This window comes from Thermobia domestica, chromosome 15, assembly GCF_964235325.1.
Source record: "Thermobia domestica chromosome 15, izTheDome1.hap1.1, whole genome shotgun sequence".
NCBI classification, from domain to species: Eukaryota; Metazoa; Arthropoda; class Insecta; order Zygentoma; family Lepismatidae; genus Thermobia; species Thermobia domestica.
The window spans coordinates 189,977,683-189,996,675 of record NC_137468.1 but is presented as its reverse complement, the minus strand read 5'-3'; the positions used below and the strand labels follow the sequence as shown (position 1 = coordinate 189,996,675).

The 18,993-nt window shown below is 35.7% G+C and overlaps 1 protein-coding gene across 5 annotated transcripts in view; it reads left to right on the top strand.

Moving 5' to 3' along the window:
- Nucleotides 1–7,327: 7,327 nt before the first annotated feature.
- The window catches only part of LOC145671414 (uncharacterized), a 47,979-nt gene continuing 36,313 nt past the window's right edge, over nt 7,328–18,993 (top strand). For 3 of the 5 annotated variants that reach the window (XR_014128523.1, XM_081740585.1, XM_081740582.1), the window contains exon 1: nt 7,328–7,482. The gene's annotated coding sequence lies outside the window, so the exon portion shown is untranslated. Of the gene's footprint in view, nt 7,483–7,508; nt 7,802–8,737; nt 8,976–18,993 lie in introns of those variants that run through there. The other 2 variants (XM_081740583.1, XM_081740584.1) reach the window with 2 other exon arrangements.

Genomic DNA, 18,993 nt, shown 5'->3' with positions numbered 1-18,993 from the left:
ATTTAGATAGACCCCACTTTGATTTCGTTCTGGCGGCGCCCCTAATTGTGTACAAACAAAAATTTTGCCTGCACATTTCTGTACAAACGATGTAGGAATGATTGCGACAATTTGTGATTGAATTGGACATGGTGGGGGGGGGCTACCATTTAGACAGCCCGCACTTTGTTTTCGTTCTGGCGGCGCCCCTAATTGTGTACAAACAAAACTTTTGCCTGCACATTTCTGTACAAAAGGTGTAGAAACGATTGCGATCATTTGTGATTGAATTGGACATTTTGGGGGGGGGCTAACATTTAGACAGTCCCCCACTTTTTTTCGTTCTGGCGACGCCCCTAATTGTCTAAAAACGAAAATTTTGTTTGCAGATTTCTGTACAAACGATGTACAAACGATTGCGACAATTTCTGATTCAATTGTACATAGTGGGGGACTACCATTTAGACAGCCTCCACTTTGTTTTCGTTCTGACGGCGCCCCTAATTGTGTACAAACGAAAATTTCGCCTGCACATTTGTGTACAAACGATTGAGACCATTTCCGATTGAGTCTGATAAGGGGGGGGGGGGGCTGTCTAAATGGACGTCTCCTTTTCACCTCTACTGTAATTAAATTCTTCCTCGAGAAAATCTGTAATCAACACTGTCAGTAGCTACGTCGTCGACTAATATACCTTAACAAGTACAGCTTTATTTTCGTATATTTTTCAACAGTTAACCAATTTAAAACTATCGCAAACAAGAATTTGTAGTCAACTTCTTAAATACTTCGCTCGCAGGAACCCGTTCAGCGCGTGCAACAAGCAAAAACAACATGTTTGGCGTCTCACAAATGAAAAAGGGGAAAAAGGAAAAGCAAAAGCAGCACGACAGTGCCTTATCGCAGTCAGAGCTGACAACATAGTTTCGGTCGTTACTAACGCGAATAGACCTACTAGCGGTGTACAAGAGTTATACAGTTACCATATACGTTGTGCCACAGTAGCGCTACAGGCGGAATGTGCACGAACTACAAATGAATATGTTTCTTACAAGTATCCATCACTGTTGAACCCTCTTTACATTCTTCACATCAATTTTTCTCCCACTTTTTGACCTTGACAAGCAGAAGTACCAGGCTTTCCGAGTTCACAACCATAAACTGTTTGTGTACAGAGTACGTTTTCAGTTCTTCCAATGACTCTGCGCGCGAAGAACAGGGGTGATGATCGGGCTACCGAATACGGCAGTCAGACACCCGGTTGCAACTTTAAATGTAAAATACAAATATAGAGCCTTGACAATGCCGTGAGGATGAATATATATATATATATATATATATATATATATATATATATATATATATATATATATATATATATATATATTTAGAAATACTTTCGTCCAAAGTAATCTTAAATAATGGAATAGCATAAGATAGAAAGGGTATATTTACATATTAAAGCATTACACAATTTACAATAATTTTACAGGGATTTTGAAAAGCATAGTACCATACCCATCGTGCAAAGTAAGCGAAATGTCTTTTCAATATTAGTCAAAATGAAGAAGGTATTAATCGCATGCATTCTTTAAGAGAAAACAATATATATATATATATATATATATATATATATATATATATATATATATATATATATATATATATATATATATATATATATAAGAAATTATGTTATTCATAATGTACTATAGTTGTACACATGTTATTTACAGAAAAGAACATAATGATTAAGAAATAAAATGGAAATGTCAGGGATGTTGCGCAACTGCCGAAACAATTTTAAAATAAACTTATTGTAATGGATTCAAATATTCAAACATGCAAAGTACCATACAATACAACAAAAATTTAAAGTCGTATCGAAAAGCTTTTCCTCTTAGCTTTAGCATCAGCATAACGTGAAACAGTTTTGTCTATGTTTAATCTTGAAATTTGTTTTCGTTCTACGTTTATTATAGCAACATTTGTTAACCTTTGTTGTGAGGTACTACTTCTCAAGTAGTTCTTTACGAGCCTTAATTTCGAGAACGAGCGTTCAGCAGAAGTTACACTTACTGGTATTACCAGAAAAATTACACACGCGGTAATCAGGAAAATACTTATAATACCCATTTTCCCCTTAAAAACAAAAGCTATTTCCCGAATTGTTCGAAGGTTACCTATTTCAGCCCTATTATCATCTCCGATTACCATGGAAAATTTGAGCTTACATCGCTACTGTACTTCGTAGCAAAGTCATATCCACATTTCTGAATTTCTTCCTTAGATGCAGACAAGGCTGCTGAGTGAGAAAAGAAAAGCAATTGAGCACTTCACTTATTCCATGAAAACGGGTGCTAAGTTGAGACAATACAATCCAGAACAGGGTAAAATATAGTGACACGAAATGTATCTTCCAATACATCTAGTCTACTATCCGCAGTCATTTCATCAAAGTATTTCTTTACAAACCTTTAGCGTTTCTCTTGAAATGTTTCTGAAATACTCAATTTCGAGCACAGGTCTTTTGTGGATTTCACAAGCTCGTCATACTTTCCTCGAGGATCTCTCAATTGCTGAAGTGATTTCTTCAGATTTCTCTGCAGAGCAATACCAGAAGACTGCAAACTTTTAAAAGTTACATAGCCTAGATGGACATAAGTATTTTTTATCAAATGACTAGCATCAACACAAATTCAAATGCCTCTATCTTCTTCTTTAATGCCTCAGCTGCTCTCAACTCATCTGGTTTCTTACTTGTCAGACATATCGCTGTAAGGAACTTTTCAACATCAGTAATTCTCTCTTTCATGCAGCTAACAGCAATATATTTTGTTTAGTTACCTAGTTATACATTACTTTTAAAAAAAATTCTTCTTTAATTTTGAAGCCATTTGAAGCCATTTCATCACCAAGAGTTAAAAGTGTCTAGGTAAGTGCACTAGAACTGAAGAAAAGGAAAACATCTGGAAGAACATAAAAAAATTGGAAACGTATGTGGAGACTTTGGCAGCATCGGCAATAACAAGATTCAGATTATGTGCAAAGCAATGAACGTACGGAGCGTTTGGAGTAGTATTACTAATTCAGGCAACCACTATAAACTCTGCTCATTACTGATGTTCCATCATATCCCTATCTTTTGCACCGTTGTATGTCGATTTGGTTGCTGAGTGAAATTTCACGAACGAGATGTTCATAGTTCTCGGCACCATGCTTCTCCAATGCATAAATCCTACGAAACTTTAATTTCTAATGTCTCTTATTCATGGTTCACAATAACGTAGCGAAGAATGACACTAATAGAGGACATCTGTCGGAAACGTTTTCCCTGAAGTGCCCTCTATCTGTTGGGTATTGAAAAATAAGATCCAAACCTGTCAGAAAAAGAGCGGGTGGAAGGGGAAGTCAGTGTTGACTTAGTCAGGGTTGATCTTAGTCAGTGTTGACAATCAGCTGTTACGTTCTTTTTCGCTTTATCACGAAAACTATGCAAATAAGTGAAATCAGTTTTACTTTCCAACATAACTTGCACTTTGACATAGAAAGGGATTGTAAAAAGAAATGTTATATCAAAGTTGCAATACTAACCTAAAATTTCACAATGATTATTTTCTTCCACATAGGAAATATATCAGAATATATGTATTTAGTAATAAACGGGTTAGCAGGGGCCAGTGGGCTTGGGGACCCCAAAAACAGAAAAGACGAAAAAGTAGTTACCAAAATTACTAGTAATCTGAAATTTCATAATGATTATTTATCACAGATAAGAAATGAATAACAGAATATAAGTACCTATTCAATTCTGAGTAACAAACGGGTTCAGTAGATCCCTAGGCTTGGAGGGCCCAAAAACAAAAATGTTACCAAAAGTACTCATAATCAAAAATTTCACAATGATTACTTCTTACGCATAAGAAATAAATAACAGAATATAAGTATTCAGTGCCGAGTAATAAACGGATTTAGCGGGGGCCCCTGGGTTTCGCTCCCCCCAAAATGTTACGAAAGTTACTAATCATCTGGAATTTCACCACAATGATTATTTCTCATACATAAGAAATGGTTCTATAGGCTTGGGGTGGCCCAAAACAAAACAATTCTTTTTTTTTACTAAAATTGCTGGCAATTTTAACATTGACAATAATTTTTTCCCACATATAAGACTGAATAACAATATAGGTATTCAGTACTGAGTAATAAATGCTTTCAGAGAGGCCTCTAGGCTTGGGGGCCCCAAAAACTGAAAAAAAAATTACTAAAGTTGTCGGCAATATTAAAATTGACAATGTTTTTCTCTCGCACGTAAGAAATGGATAATAAAATATAAGTTTTCAGCCAAGAGCGCCGATTTCTCTGTAAATTTGGGAGGGGGGAGCATTTAGATGCAGAAGGAATATATATTAGGGTGGAGTGAAAAGAGGCCAAATTTTTTTTTTTCGAAATTCGATTTTGGATAGGGGCAAAAGTTGCATCATATCGTAGTACTTTACCATGCAAAATTTCAATTCTCTAAAATAATGTTTAGCCGGGGCGCAATGGGCCTTAAGTTTGATAGATTTTATAAATGAGTGAAAAGAGCCCAAATTTTTTTTTTTTTTAAATTCGAATTCGGATATAGGGCAAAAGTTTCATCATATTGTCGTACTTTACCACCGGAAATTTCAATTCTCTAAAATATTCTTTAGCAGGGGCGCAATGTGTAGAAGTTTGATAGGTTTTGATAATAATTACAGGTTTATTATTCATTTGAGTAATTATTAGGCAGCTCTTCGCTTGAAGGAGGCTAATTTGAAGGTGTTAAGATTAGTTGTCGTATCCAGGTGGATTTCTAAAGCTATGAAGTCCATATTCTATGTTACAAGCTACATCAACCCAGAAGTCACCACATGGAGGTGCCTGCCGTCGAGTTCCACCCACTTACCCACCAGTATTAGATTGAATGTTTCATAAATTCCATTCACGTCTTCAAGCAAAATACTGCGACTTTATCTGAAAAGTAGTCATGTATTTTCTTAAGTCAAATTTGGAACGAATAAAGAAATATCACGTGGCCCACATACTGACGAAGAACCTACACTAAGTATTATCACTAATCTTCCACTGTTTGCGTATAACATGGAAGCTCAGGGATGCCAACTCTTGTACTTTCTCAAGAACAAATTTCTTGCAATTTATCGTCTGTGATATGAGTCAGTATTGGTGGTTCCGTTGTTACACCCATTTTAGTTTATCATTTCTGTGTAATTACTAGCCTCAAATTTTAACACTGGCACTTGGAAGGAACGAGTTTCACAACGTTTACATTGTTTTCTGGATTTGAGGATTTTATCGGCAGCAAGGATTCGCGTAGCTGATCTGTAGTCACCGATCATAGCAATAAGAATATTTTCAGAATTCGCATAGAATGCATTTCTGGAAATTACTCTGTTGCCAAAAGTCTTGTATGGTTCTTGCAAACATCTCGAAAGTCTTATGGTCAAGAACAAATGTTAAGCTCCGTATTTGGCAAGAGGTTTCAGTTTTATGCTGAACCACACTGGTGCATATACTTTTACTACAAATTTTACGAGAGTTTAGAGCTCCTCTCAAGAATTTGGCGTATATATATATATATATATATATATATATATATATATATATATATATATATACGCAAACGTCTGAAAGCTATTGTTGACCAGCGAGTATGCGCAAGTTTCCTAAGTTTCTTATCTGCTACGTTTTTATCACAGCCTCCTCTTATGACAGATTGACATATTTCATACAAATATCTTTGATCATAACTAAGATGACGCACGTTTAGGTATGTAGGGAGTTCTGAAGAAATATGCGTCAATTAAGTGTCATCGTCAGAGGTCACTGTCAAATCAAGGTCACAGGTCACATTAAGAACCCATTTGACACGATGAGGTCCGGACTTCGCGTTGTTTTTTAGTGTATTCAAGTGGATTGTCAAGATGACCTGTGACCTTGAACTGACCGTGACCTCTGACCTTGACACTTGAATGACGTATATTTGGTCGGCTTGCGACATAGAAACATACCATACAGCTTTTTCTTTGTTATCACTTCGATTTACGTTTTTTCAGGCTCTTTCAGAATTTAACATTGGAGTCCCATAAGGAAAAAATTTGATCTTTGACCCTATATCTCTTCAACCTTCCGTACAAGTGACATGCCTCTATGGCGAAATAAAACTTATGTCCTTGATCTAAAGTTACACCAAAATCCACGGCTTTATCTCGTACCACTTTTGCACAGTGAACAAATGAAAATGACACACGAATTAATCAACATTCTGTATATATATATATATATATAAGAAACTCAAAATCTGATCACCCTTTAAAACAAAGACTAACAAAGTACTTTACAAGAGCACTGCTTTTATACTGTCTTGGAATTTTATGAACATGCTCAACCTAGAAACTTGTAGTTGTATGAATCAATAGGAAGGTATTTATTTTATTATTACATACTTATTTATATATTATTATAATCAAATGTCTTCAATACGTGTTTTCTAAATACTAAATAAAGATAGCATAACGTAAAGAAAAAAACTACAGATTATCGCACTATGAATAAAACCAGGTAGATGAATAGATAAGGTATGATATTTCTATGTATACATATGTATCACGTTGTAAGACTAATGTAATGTATAAGGCCTAGAGTAGTAGTTTATTATATAGACAATAACCGCCTTATGCAGAGTCGTTTTGACGTATGATTAGCACCACGATAAAAGCCTGACTACCTGCAGGAAACATATGTTAGTTGAACTCTTTAGTATTGCACTAATCACGCGTCATTACGACTCTGCATAAGGCCTTGATAGTATTTGACATGTTCTATTCCGCATGTACAAATGTACAATACTGTGGTCTCTTGAACACAAAATAAATAAATAAATAAACACACACACACAGACATATATATATATATATATATATATATATATATATATATATATATATATATATATATATATATATATATATATATATATATATATATATATATATATATATATATATATATATATATATAGATAGATAGATAGATAGATAGATAGATAGATAGGTAGATATTCTCCTCCCCAACCCCAAAGTTGCACCGTCGATGTAAAATTATAAAAGATTTCCAAGGCCCGATCGTTATTTATGTTGAAAATTTAATCGAGATCGGTCGGATGGTTCAAGATTTAATAATTCACAAACATAGTCACTTTCAGTTTTATTTTATTTATATAGATAGAGACGAAGAGAAATTATACGCTTAATACTCTTAATAACTACCCAAAGGCATTTCCAGCCTGGGTCATTATACTGGTGCGGAAGTTGAAGAAGAAGAAGAAGAAAGTTTACAAGTTGGAAAGTTTAAAAGAGTAACACGGAAGTCGTAATCGCGAACACAAATATATTGTTCCAAAGCTAATTCATTTCATAAAAATACTTCACATGTATTGGAGCTAACAATATTTAATTTACAGTAAGTTTACTGAATTCTTTGGTAAATGGAAATTAAGTAATTACATTGAAAATGTCTTAAAATAACTTTCAGCGACTTTCGTTTTTATTCTGCCAAGTTTTGTATAGCCTATGATTTTGATGTAGTTTACAAGAAAACAATACCATGCTATCCTACTTTGCATCCAATTCTCTAGCATCCTTATATTTCGTTATACACGACGATGCTGCTTTAAATTATTAAAAATATCAAGATACATAAGTGATGAAATACATTTCGTGTGATATGGAAGAAGTACGGGTTTATATTTAGATTAAGGAAGCAAAATGTTTAGCTTAGGGTAAGTGGTAATTGAAAATACCAAATCTAACCTAACCTAATCTAGTATTCGCAGAAATTAGCAAAAGTGTTAACACTTTCAATTAAAAAAAAAAAAAAAAAAAACTCAACATTGACCGAAGTACCGGCATTACTGCTGTATAGCTGGATCAGATCAAAATCGATTTAGTTTCTCCCCAAAACACTACGTTGTGATCTTGGCGCATTTGATAGTGATTATTGTTTGAAATACGGTATGAACATATGACATAAAAATAGTGCATAGAACGCGAACCAACGTGTGCTTAGTGGCCACTTAAAAGCACGAATGATATTTAACCGAGTCAGGGGTGCCCGAGCGGTAGCAATGGGATTCGTCCGTAGGGACGTCAGCGGCGGTGGGTATACACATAAAGGGTATAGTGGAAGAACACTTTGTATGCGTGGCTTATGTGTTGCACAAATTTATGGGAGATTGGGTTAGATTAGATTAAGGTGGATCACCACCCGGAAGTCAGTATAAGCATTAGTTTATTGCCTTAACCAACGCGTAAAGAAATGACACATATTATAAGTATTACACTATAAAATAGAGTTATGCGTCAGCTACAATATGAGATACTATTTTCTGTGCTTATGTATTCTGTTAGCTAAAAAAGTAAAATATAAGAGGAAAACTTGATCAGTCTTAAGATGAGTACGCAAGATGGCGCTTGCTGTTAGATTTTGCTACTCCTGTGCTCAGTTTTACGAAATATTTCCTTACAAGCATAAATTATTTTACAAGTAGTTGTCTCATTACGAAACATGAATATTATATTACCGTTTTTCGTGTTATGTTTTACATTTTATCCAAATATTATTTTGTGTTTACGGAAATAGTTTTAGCGGCTGAATCTCCTGCTTATGCAGGACGCCATAATGCTTCGTTGCCAAACTTACATGTGTATTATTGCAGTCACAGTAGTAGGGCAATTCCTTGTTAGCGTTTGAAGTCCAGAGGCGGAACTTGTGAACTGTGACAAAACTATTACAAATAATAAAAGTGGAAAATAAGGAAACGGAAGGAATCATGCACAAAAGAGAAGAATCCAACTCAAAGTAAAAGATCGAAGAGCCAAGGGAAGCGAAGAGAAAGGGAGAAAAATTCGAAGAAACAGCTAAGCGCTTTTCAATTTTTAACTGTTTGTTTCCACGTAAGTATTATACACACGTGTAATACGAAGATAGTTTATTTTGGCGATCATTTTGAACAGGTTAAATATGTAATATGTGTTCTTTCTTTTTCTTCTTTTCTTTTCTTTTCTTTCTTTCTTTCTTTTTTCTGAAACTCATTTTGCTTAGGTAAAATATTATATCTTGAAAATAATTTATATATGTTTTTGAGCTTTCATACATACCCGTTTCTGAACCCGTCAGTGGAAAATAGTAATTAATTCCACTTACTAGAGAAGGTCGTGGGGTGTTACTCTGGCTTCATTTTGATACTATGCTCAGTCGACTCCTTTTTACATATGAAACAATTAGGCAACCGGAGAAATCCTCGTTCGAAAGCTTGTTCGAATTATGGACGTTAAAATTTCAAAATTTAATAGATTTTGAAAAAAAAAAGTTTGAAGAAACCATTTTTTTAGATACACGCTTCATTTTTGGTATTGGGGTGTTTTCTTGGGTACTCGACGGAATGGTGAGGTCAAAACGTACGCATTTTGCAAGATAAGGGAATTTATTGGGGAAGAGATGAAGGGTAATTACGTCTTACAACTTGCAAATTGCATCCTATCTGGCACACCGGATAAATAGGCTAATAAAATTTATTTGAAACCAACTCTATTGTCATTCAAATGTCACTTTCTGTGTGGCCATCTAAACATTAAACAATGACATGTGTCTCCGAAACGCTTTGCCGCGGGACTAACTTTAACGCGACACAAGCCAGCCGGCCTCTGCGCGTTGTGGAAAAAATGAAATATTTCAGTTTAACATCCGATGATTATACCCTTTAGGCTAAGGAAGACTATGATTAAGGCAAGTGAATGATGATGGAAGAATTGATGGAATGATAAGAAGGGAGGAAACAGGAGTACCCCAAAAAAACTCATGGACATGATGGTATCCATTGTGGAAGACAGTGTTTCAATATTTCATCGCTAGCTATTTTTTAAAATTTTCAACGGATTTCAATGGCGATTGTTTGAAAATAGTGGCCAAACTTCAGACAATATTTTATGGTATTTCGCGAGAAATGTGACCAAAAAACAAACAATCGGCTAGAGGTGATGTATTAAAACAGCGGTTTTCTCGAGAATAAAAGTCATCTAGTTCACAACTTTGAGCGCACATTCCCGCTAACCATTTTTTTCCTTCTTTAAATTTTTTGGTCTATTTTCTCGTTGAATATCTTAAAATATTTCCTTGAGTTTGACCAATATTTCCCCATAATCGACATTCCAATTGCTGAAAACTAAGCACATGGCTAGCGATGATGTATTAGAACACCGTATTCTGCGATGCATAAGCATAGGCCGACAGGATTCGGAGTACCGCGACAGGGCAAGCCTGTCTGGCGCTGCTCGAGCTGTTTGGACCTAGCTACAGAAGGGGAAGAACCAGGCCAGTAGTCAGTCCAAAAATGCGGGGGAGCGGTAGAAGTTAGGGGGGCCGATCTAACCATATTATAGTTCATCACCATATTATTGTTCATTTGTAAGCTTATCGTGAAAAGTTTAGGGGAGCAGTAAAAATTTAGGGGGATCCCGGCCCCCTAGACCCCTAGGGATACGGGCCTGAGAAGAGCAACAATATAGATAATCATAAGCTTAAGTATGAATATCACGTCGTTCTTCATTGAATTTTGCACGCCTAGCAAACAACCGTTCCCAAGACAAATGTGATTGTTCAATTTGAAGGTGGCGACACAGGAAAGTGATATTTGAATGACAATATAGTCGAATAGGAGTATCAAATACATTTTATTAGCCTATTGGCCCCAGGGGTAAAAGTGAAGGAAAAAAGCGGACGCCGTACCCCCACCTCGAATGAAAGCTAAGGCGTCCCCCAGTTCCGAAAAAAACTATAATGGGTATAGATAGGCAGGGGAACGGCGTGGCGTCATGCCGCTACCTACCATCCTCCCATCCTTTCAGATCCACTTTTACCACTGGTTGACCCAGTATGTCAAATGGGAGGCAATTTGCATGGTATAAGACGCCATTACCCTTCACACCATTCCAAATAATTGCCCTTATCTTGCAAAATGCATACGTTTTGAACTTACTACTGTGTTGGGTATCCAGGAGAACTCCCTGATATCAAAACTGAAGCGTCTATCTCAAGAAATGGTTCTTCAAACTTTCTGCAAAATCTGTTCAATTTTGAACTTTTAACGCTCATAATTCGAACACGCTTGCGACCGAGGATTTCTTCGGTTGCCTAACTGTTTCATATGTGAAAAGGCGTCAACTGAGCATAATATCGAAACGAAGTCAGAGTAATATCCCGCGACCTTCTCTAGTTAGTACTTAAAAATTCATAAAACCGTAAAGCTTGAATTGTTTTTTTTTTATTTTTTAATGAAAAGAAAGTATTCAGACCCTATAGCTTCACTTGAGAAACGCAACCACTCATGTAGAAATCCTTTTTCTTCTCCGGAGCTGCAGTAACTCCGTGGTAGAGCATTGACATCTTGTATGCGGGGTCACTGGTTCGATCCCAGCTTAGCCAGGTGAGCTTTTTGGTGGACACACCGTGTGTGTGTGTGTGTGGATTTTCTCAGTTTCTCTTTGTGCTCCTACTTTCTCATTCTATCATTTAATTCATTCTTATCATCACCGTCTCGTTTAACCTATATGGCATAATCGAGAGACATGAATGTTTTTTTCTGTAATGTCCTATCATTGTGCTTCGAAGGAAAGATAGAAGGTGATGATGACAACGAATGAAATAGTTGAATGAAAAAAAGGGAGGGACCCGGAAGAAACTCCGCTCATGGTTTGTTCACCACAAAGCTCACTTGGCGCGAGCTGGGATACAGCCAAAAACCTGACCCACCAGAAGTGGGTGATCTATGTCTAGCTCTTATTGATCCAATATTCTGACGAATATTGCCCGTGAATTCCGATTTGTAAGTGATACGTTTACCGCTTGCGGTTTCAACATAAGAATAAGGAGCGGAGATGAAACCCATGCTTGGGACGCTGAATCTATATCAACAAATAATTTCCTGTTATCGCTTACCGTTTTGCTCTATGTAAATTGGAAGTGTGATAAGGAGCAATGCAGAATGACTGGGTGAAGTAGCTACAATCATTGGCATAAGTCACTGTTCAATCTGTACTCCACTCACTCTGTACTCTGTTCAATCTGTACTCCACCCACTACTCAATCTGTACTCTGTTATCCACGCTGTACTCAGATTTGGGAATGTGTGTGCCAGGATGGTATCACGCCAGTTGATAGACGAACTGAAGCAGCGATGTGTTGATGTATCACGAGATTTTGCTACGCTGTAAACGAGAAGGTAGTGACTTTCAGAAGAGATTCGTTACTGGGTATGAAACATGGGTGCACTACTACATTCCGTAAGTAAGAAAGAAAGAATGCAATGGCAGTATCCATTATCGGACACAACCATCTACAGGGAAGTTAGTACTTTCTTCTGGGACCAAAAGGGTGGCATTTTGGAGCGTTACAGCATAGGGAACGCATAGTCAATAATATCTTGTATTCCGATCTCCAAAAAGGTCCTAAACTTACTATACGAAGTAACACGGACTTCTGAAAACAAATTTCCTCTATAACATAACAATATTTGGCCTCATACTACTGCCTGTGCAATGGCTGCGATCAATGAAATTCTTAATTTCATCCTCCTTTCGTACCGAATCTCGCCTCAGTGGTGAAAGGCACTAAAGATAAAGAAGTTGCAATCTGAGGAAGAGGTGCAACGAATGGTGTATGACTGATTGCGTATCCAATAAGAAAATCTTTAGAGGCATTGGGACACTTTGGAAGTAATGGGAAACTTATATTGAGCGTAGAGTAGATTATGTAGAAAAATGAAATTCATTTGTTCCATGCTCTCTCAATATTTTCCTTTTTTGTAAGTTTTAAAGGTTTTTTGACACCTCGTAACACTAGAAAATTGTTGTTTCCGTAAGTACCGGATAGGAAGTGGAGATACGATTTTAACAACCGGTTCCAAGAACCTGAGAAATTTTAATAACCGGTTCGGGCGAACTAGGTGAATGACACCATTGAGTAAAACAACAGACCCGTATGCTCTGTCAACGATCAGATTATGAGCGTACGCAGTGGAGGCAAGGGGACAATCGCTTTACCCTGCATTTTCGAAAAGTGTTTGGTTGTTTGAAAACGCTTTTACCCAGAAACACACATGAAGGAACATTATATTTGATTACACCTACTAGAATATTTAATATAGACCTATTTAATGTAGTCCACAAAGATATGCAATATGCCTGAATAATAATTGTTTTGCATCATGCGTTATGCGCATCAATGTATGTTGGGCTTTTGCCACTTCCCCGGCCTTGGGAAAATCTTGCGGGTGTTTCTGGCTAAAAGTGTTCTTATTCGGAACTGTTATTATCTTAAGGTGTGCATAGTATCAAGTATAAACCAGTACTAAAAGATAGCGTGAAATTGTTTTGAATATATGCCACTATAAACAAGAATCACAGAATTCATACTTGAGCTTATTATTGTTGAAGATCATGTGATATATGAAGTACAGCAATCAAGGTTCAAAAGCAAATACTGGCAAAACACATGAAGAAATGAAGTAGGTTAAATATACTAGTAGATTTTAATAAAATTAGCTGTAAATAGCTTGGTAGGTAGATCACCTCTGGTGCACGAGATCGCTGGTTCGATCCCACTTTTCACCAGGAAGACTTCCTGTAGAACCCATAGTGTGCGTGGATTTTCTCGATGTTTTCCCACTTTCTTCAGTCCACCATTTCGATAATCATCATCACTGCCCCTTTTAGATACAGACTATAATCGTGGAATATTAAACTAGAAAAATTCAAATAGCGCCTTCGGCACCCTAACACCCGTGCTAATCGCGTCGTTTTACTCGCTGCGAGAACTTACGCAAAGTCATTCTGACGCGTGATTACCAAAGAGTTCGACTAACATATGTTTCCTGCAGTAGTCAGGCCTTTAGTACGACGCTAATCATACGTCAAAACGACTCTGCATAAAGCCCTATCTCAGTTTCCTCATTTCACCTGGATTGTGGAACAAATCTGTATGTAAGTAAGCAACCTAGTAAAAGTTGGTGATAGTTTTCATTTAACGTAGCCATGTTTGGTCCAGAAAACGCTGAAATTTTAGCCATAATGATTATCACCCCGGAAGCCAATCCAAAATTGTAGGGGGGGGGCTCGGCTGAAGTTAGAGGGGGCTCGATCCAACAATATTATAGTTCATTTGCAAGCCTACTGTGAAAATTTTAGGAGGTTCCGGCCCGCCTAGACCCCCCTAGATACGGGCCTCATAATTATGCCATCTAAAGTAAAGTTACACTAAGACATTCAACTTACAAAATATATGCACTGGGGAACGCAACTTACAAAATACCTGCACGGGAATACAAGTGACAAAATACCACGCTTGAAGGAACTAAGTCTGTTTTGTTGAAAAGATCGGATTTGTTTAATGGTTTTGTATTTGGATACTTATTCTTAATTTGCACCTTTGAGACATCTAGTCATAGATAAACGTATATTTTTGTAATTTCCAAAGAAAATTTTACCATGCAAGTAGTTTTCGTTACCCCTAAATGCAGTTTGAGTCGAATTTTGCCAAAAAAACGCTGAAATGTTAGCCATGATATTTAAGCTCCTAAAGTAAAGCTGCTCCAAGGATTGCAACTTCGCCTATAAAATAACATTTTTGAACCTACTAAGAATATGTTTTGTCCTATCTACCTAGGTAATGATTTTGTATTTGTACACGTATCCTTAATCTGCACCGTAGGGGCATGTAATTATAAATAAATGTATAACGTTTAACTGCCGTTTTCTAAGAAACTATTACCATAGAAATGATATGATTTCCTCTTATATGAAAATTGATTTGCTCTATGGCCAAAAAACAGGGGGATTTTAGCCATGATATATTAAATCTCTAAAGTAGAGATAAATTTTACACCAAGGATTACAACTAGGCTTATAAAACACCATTTTTGAGCGTACTGAGAGTCTGTTTTGTACAAAAGATGATATTTATGTAATGATTTTTTATTAGTATAGGCATTCTTAATCTGCACCGTAAAGACATCTAGTTTGAGAGGTACACATAACGTTTCATAAGTTAAAAATCACTTTTGATCAATGAATATAATTAATTCATATTTTAAAGCAGGCAGTATTGAGTAAAATGGAAAAAAAGATCTCATTTCTCTTTGTTGTAAATCATGTATAAAATGCGGCCGTGTCTAAACACTTTTCTAACCGTAACTTATGTGGCAACACCGCATGTATCGCAATGAGCTCTGCCATCTAGTGAGAAAGTTTTACCCTAAAGGTGACTAGCGATCCAGCTTAAGGTTGGTTAGTTTCTTTTCTGTAGTTTGAATTCGTTTCTACACTGATGACAAATGGGTTAGATTAGATTAAGGTTGGTTAGTTTCTTTTCTGTAGTTTGAATTCGTTTCTACACTGACGACAAACTCTTCGCCAGTTTAGTAGACAATGCCTTTGACACAATTTCAACAACTGGCACTTCTTATTTTTCTATAACTCGAAAAAACTCAAATACGATATGTTACAATCTTGTCATTTAAGCACAATTTCCATACTGCATTTCTCAGAAATCATAATCTCCGCCAAATAGTCCCTTCCGCCTGTACATATAGTTCCGTTTATAACATCAAAAACAACTAACAAGAACAATTATTTTCTTAACTTTAATATTCCCCTCACCTGACCTTCACTCCCTCTATCTCACAAACCATAATAAATTCTCCAGTTCATCTGGTACATTTTCTGAAATTGGCCCAGCGATACAGTAATTAACCTGACGTGCTTTGCGAATAGGTAAAACTGCAAGATTTGTTTTGTTTTCATTAACACATTGATTTAATATCTCCGGTAACGGGTACTGTAATTTACCTGTAAGCAATCGTAACTTTTATTGAAAATCGTACGTAAAAAATTTAGGTTTAATTATGCAGGTCAAACCCTAAAGGTACTAAATTTACGAAGTAATTAATGACATCGAACAAAATTTAATCATCAGACAAGCGAAAAAGGTAATAAAGTTAATCATTTTGACGTTACTAATTACGGAGAAAGATATTCAGTTTTGGACTATATTAAGGTGCATAGTTAGGCCAATTAAATTGACAATATAGCGTAATGTGTTAGTATTTCAAATCAGCTTCCTTAATAACTATCCTAGAAAATGTGTGATGCAATAGAGAAGAAGAAGCTGCTGATTTATTCTAGAAACACTCGATAGTGCCACACAACGTGTAACATTTCCGAAATTCATAACATATAACATATCAAAACCATACCGAAATTCAAAAATGAACTGTTCAGGTTTTTACGTAACAAAATGGATTATGACATTAATGAAGATTTAGGTGATACTTCATAAAATTAATATAATATCAATTATACTTAAACATCTTAATATTATTTGATAAGTCTTTTATACTGCCTGGCTGATAGTATACGAAACGGATGAATAAAGAATGAAAGAAGTAATTTTGACAGGAATTATAAACGTTAAATAGTAATTCATGTTACCAGATGTAATAATATAACTTCATTAAATCTAATTTTTAGTTTTGATCGCACAAATTACTCGGAGTAGAATTGTTATATGTTTGTATAAGCATTGAATAAGGTTAGAAATGCATTATTGGCAAGTGTGTTAAAAATAATTCTCTGAATGCTAATTACATACGGAATGTAGGAAGGGGGGTGTTTTTGGCGAGTAGAATAATTTTTTCAATATTCTGGTAATTTTTATCAGAATAATGCAGTATAATTGTTTTAGAAACAAAGATTGTTAAGTAGTTAGAAATGTTGTGCTCACCGGATCTCAGGGTATAGATTCTATGCATTTTGTTACACGGAATCCAGATTTTGAAACCCCAGCAAGGTCTGTCGTGTCAATTTTTTGTTATGGACGAAAATCTTGAGCGCTTTTGGACAGGGAGGACACACGTTTTCTGCCCATAAAACAAAATTAACACGGTCAATCGTCCTACTGTTTTAAAATTTTCTCTGGGGTCCGGTGAACAGTTTTTTTTTTTTTTTTGCATAGCTATATTACGTGTATCTTTCCTATCCAATATCGCTCAAGTTTCTCGCCCCCCAAAAAAGAAATTAACACGGTCAATCGTCCTGGGATTTTGAAATTTGAATTCTGTGTAACAAAATACATCGAATCCATACTATGGGGTCCACTGAACAAAACTTTTGTTTTATGTGTGGCTGTTTTAGGTGTGTCCCCCCTACCATAATTCTCTAAGTTTTTCGCCACTAAAATGGAATAGACTCGGTCAATCGTCCCGGAGTTTTGAAATTTGGTTTCTGTATAACAAAATACATCAAACCCGTACCCTGGGGTCCGCTGCACAGATTTTTTTTTTTTGCATAGTATAGTCTATCCTTCGCATTAAAAATAGCTCAAGATTTTCCCTCATAACAAAAAAATCACACGATCGATCATAATGGGGTTTCGAAATTTGGATTCTGTGTAACAAAATACATCAAATTCATACGCTTAGGTCCAGTGCACAGAACTTTTATTTTATTTTGTTTTTTTGTTCCTTCGGCAGTATATGAGTGTATGTGGAAATCGTTGCACATGTATCTAATGCTGAAAAGAAATAATGACATTGATTTACTGTAATCATGTAAGATTTAAGTATATCAGATGCGATATTGTTGTTCGAAGGCTGTGGATTAGGATTAAATGAGCAATATTGAACAGTTATTAAAAGTGAAAATGCTTATCACAATAAGCGATTGTAAAAATGTCCTTTTTAGCAAATATGTTTGATTGCATAGTAGAATAGGGCTGTTGCAGTACAGGATAAAGTGGACTTACATTGTATAGAGTAGTGTTGAATGGACATGAGTACAGTAGCATAGAGTGTATCAGTGATCCGCAACTGGTATGCCGCGAAGATGAGAAGTTTGACGCAAACTTTTACCTTTTGTAAAAAGTTAATTGCAGTTTCTTAAATTCTTTCACAGTTAATGTGTTTTATATGTTTGTACAATATATTATTCTTTGTGATCTAGTAATAATTTAAGATGATTCATTCTTATTTTACATGCCGTGAATTTTCATGTATTAAGGAAATTAATGACAAATTATGAACTTACAGTTTTTATTATATTGTAGGTTAGTGCTTCATCATTGAAATATTTTTATATCACTTTATTCTTGGATTAGTGTTCTTTTAATACCACATGTTCCGTGTACCCCCTTTTCACATTAGAACTGAGATTAGCAAAACTTCCCCTGTATTTTATTACAATGTTTCGGTATTTGTCCCCTTTTGTCAGTGCTTCTTCAACTGTATACTTCCTTTCTGCATTGATCCACTCACGTATCGTTAAACCAGTTTAAAAATATCGATATTATATGTTGTCAATTCTTTCGAAAAATATAGACTCTGCGTCTTAGAATTATTCCACTTCTGTCTCAGCTGTGATCTGAAGTAGCCCGAATATTGATTACTAGTCAGTAGTTTCCTTTGCTATTTTCTGTTAACATTAGTGGATTACTTTATTTTTTCTCAAGATTTGCAAAGTTCTTGTACCAAATGTTCAGTCCACGTGTAAAAGTAGTTAAAGCATTGAGCGAGAAGAATAAGAGACAAATATTAATGCACCAGCAGTATAGCAATAATTACTTCTCTTGCAGTTTCGTTTTGGTATAAAGCATGTGCATTTCTCATGTATATCATTTTTGGTGAAAATATCTTTAATGGTGGTGTGGTTTCCAAAAAATTGAAACGACTTGTATCAACAAAAATTCTCTGGCAAGGAAAGATGCGACTATTTTTGTCGGTTATTATATCAAAGAGAAAAAGAACATTCATGACAGTTACTGCGCATGTTTTAAAAAAAGTACAGGAAGCTAGTTACAAGGTAGCAGACCTTGTCGTAAAACCAAAGCAAACTACAACTTACACGAATAGCCGAAACGTTGTTAATG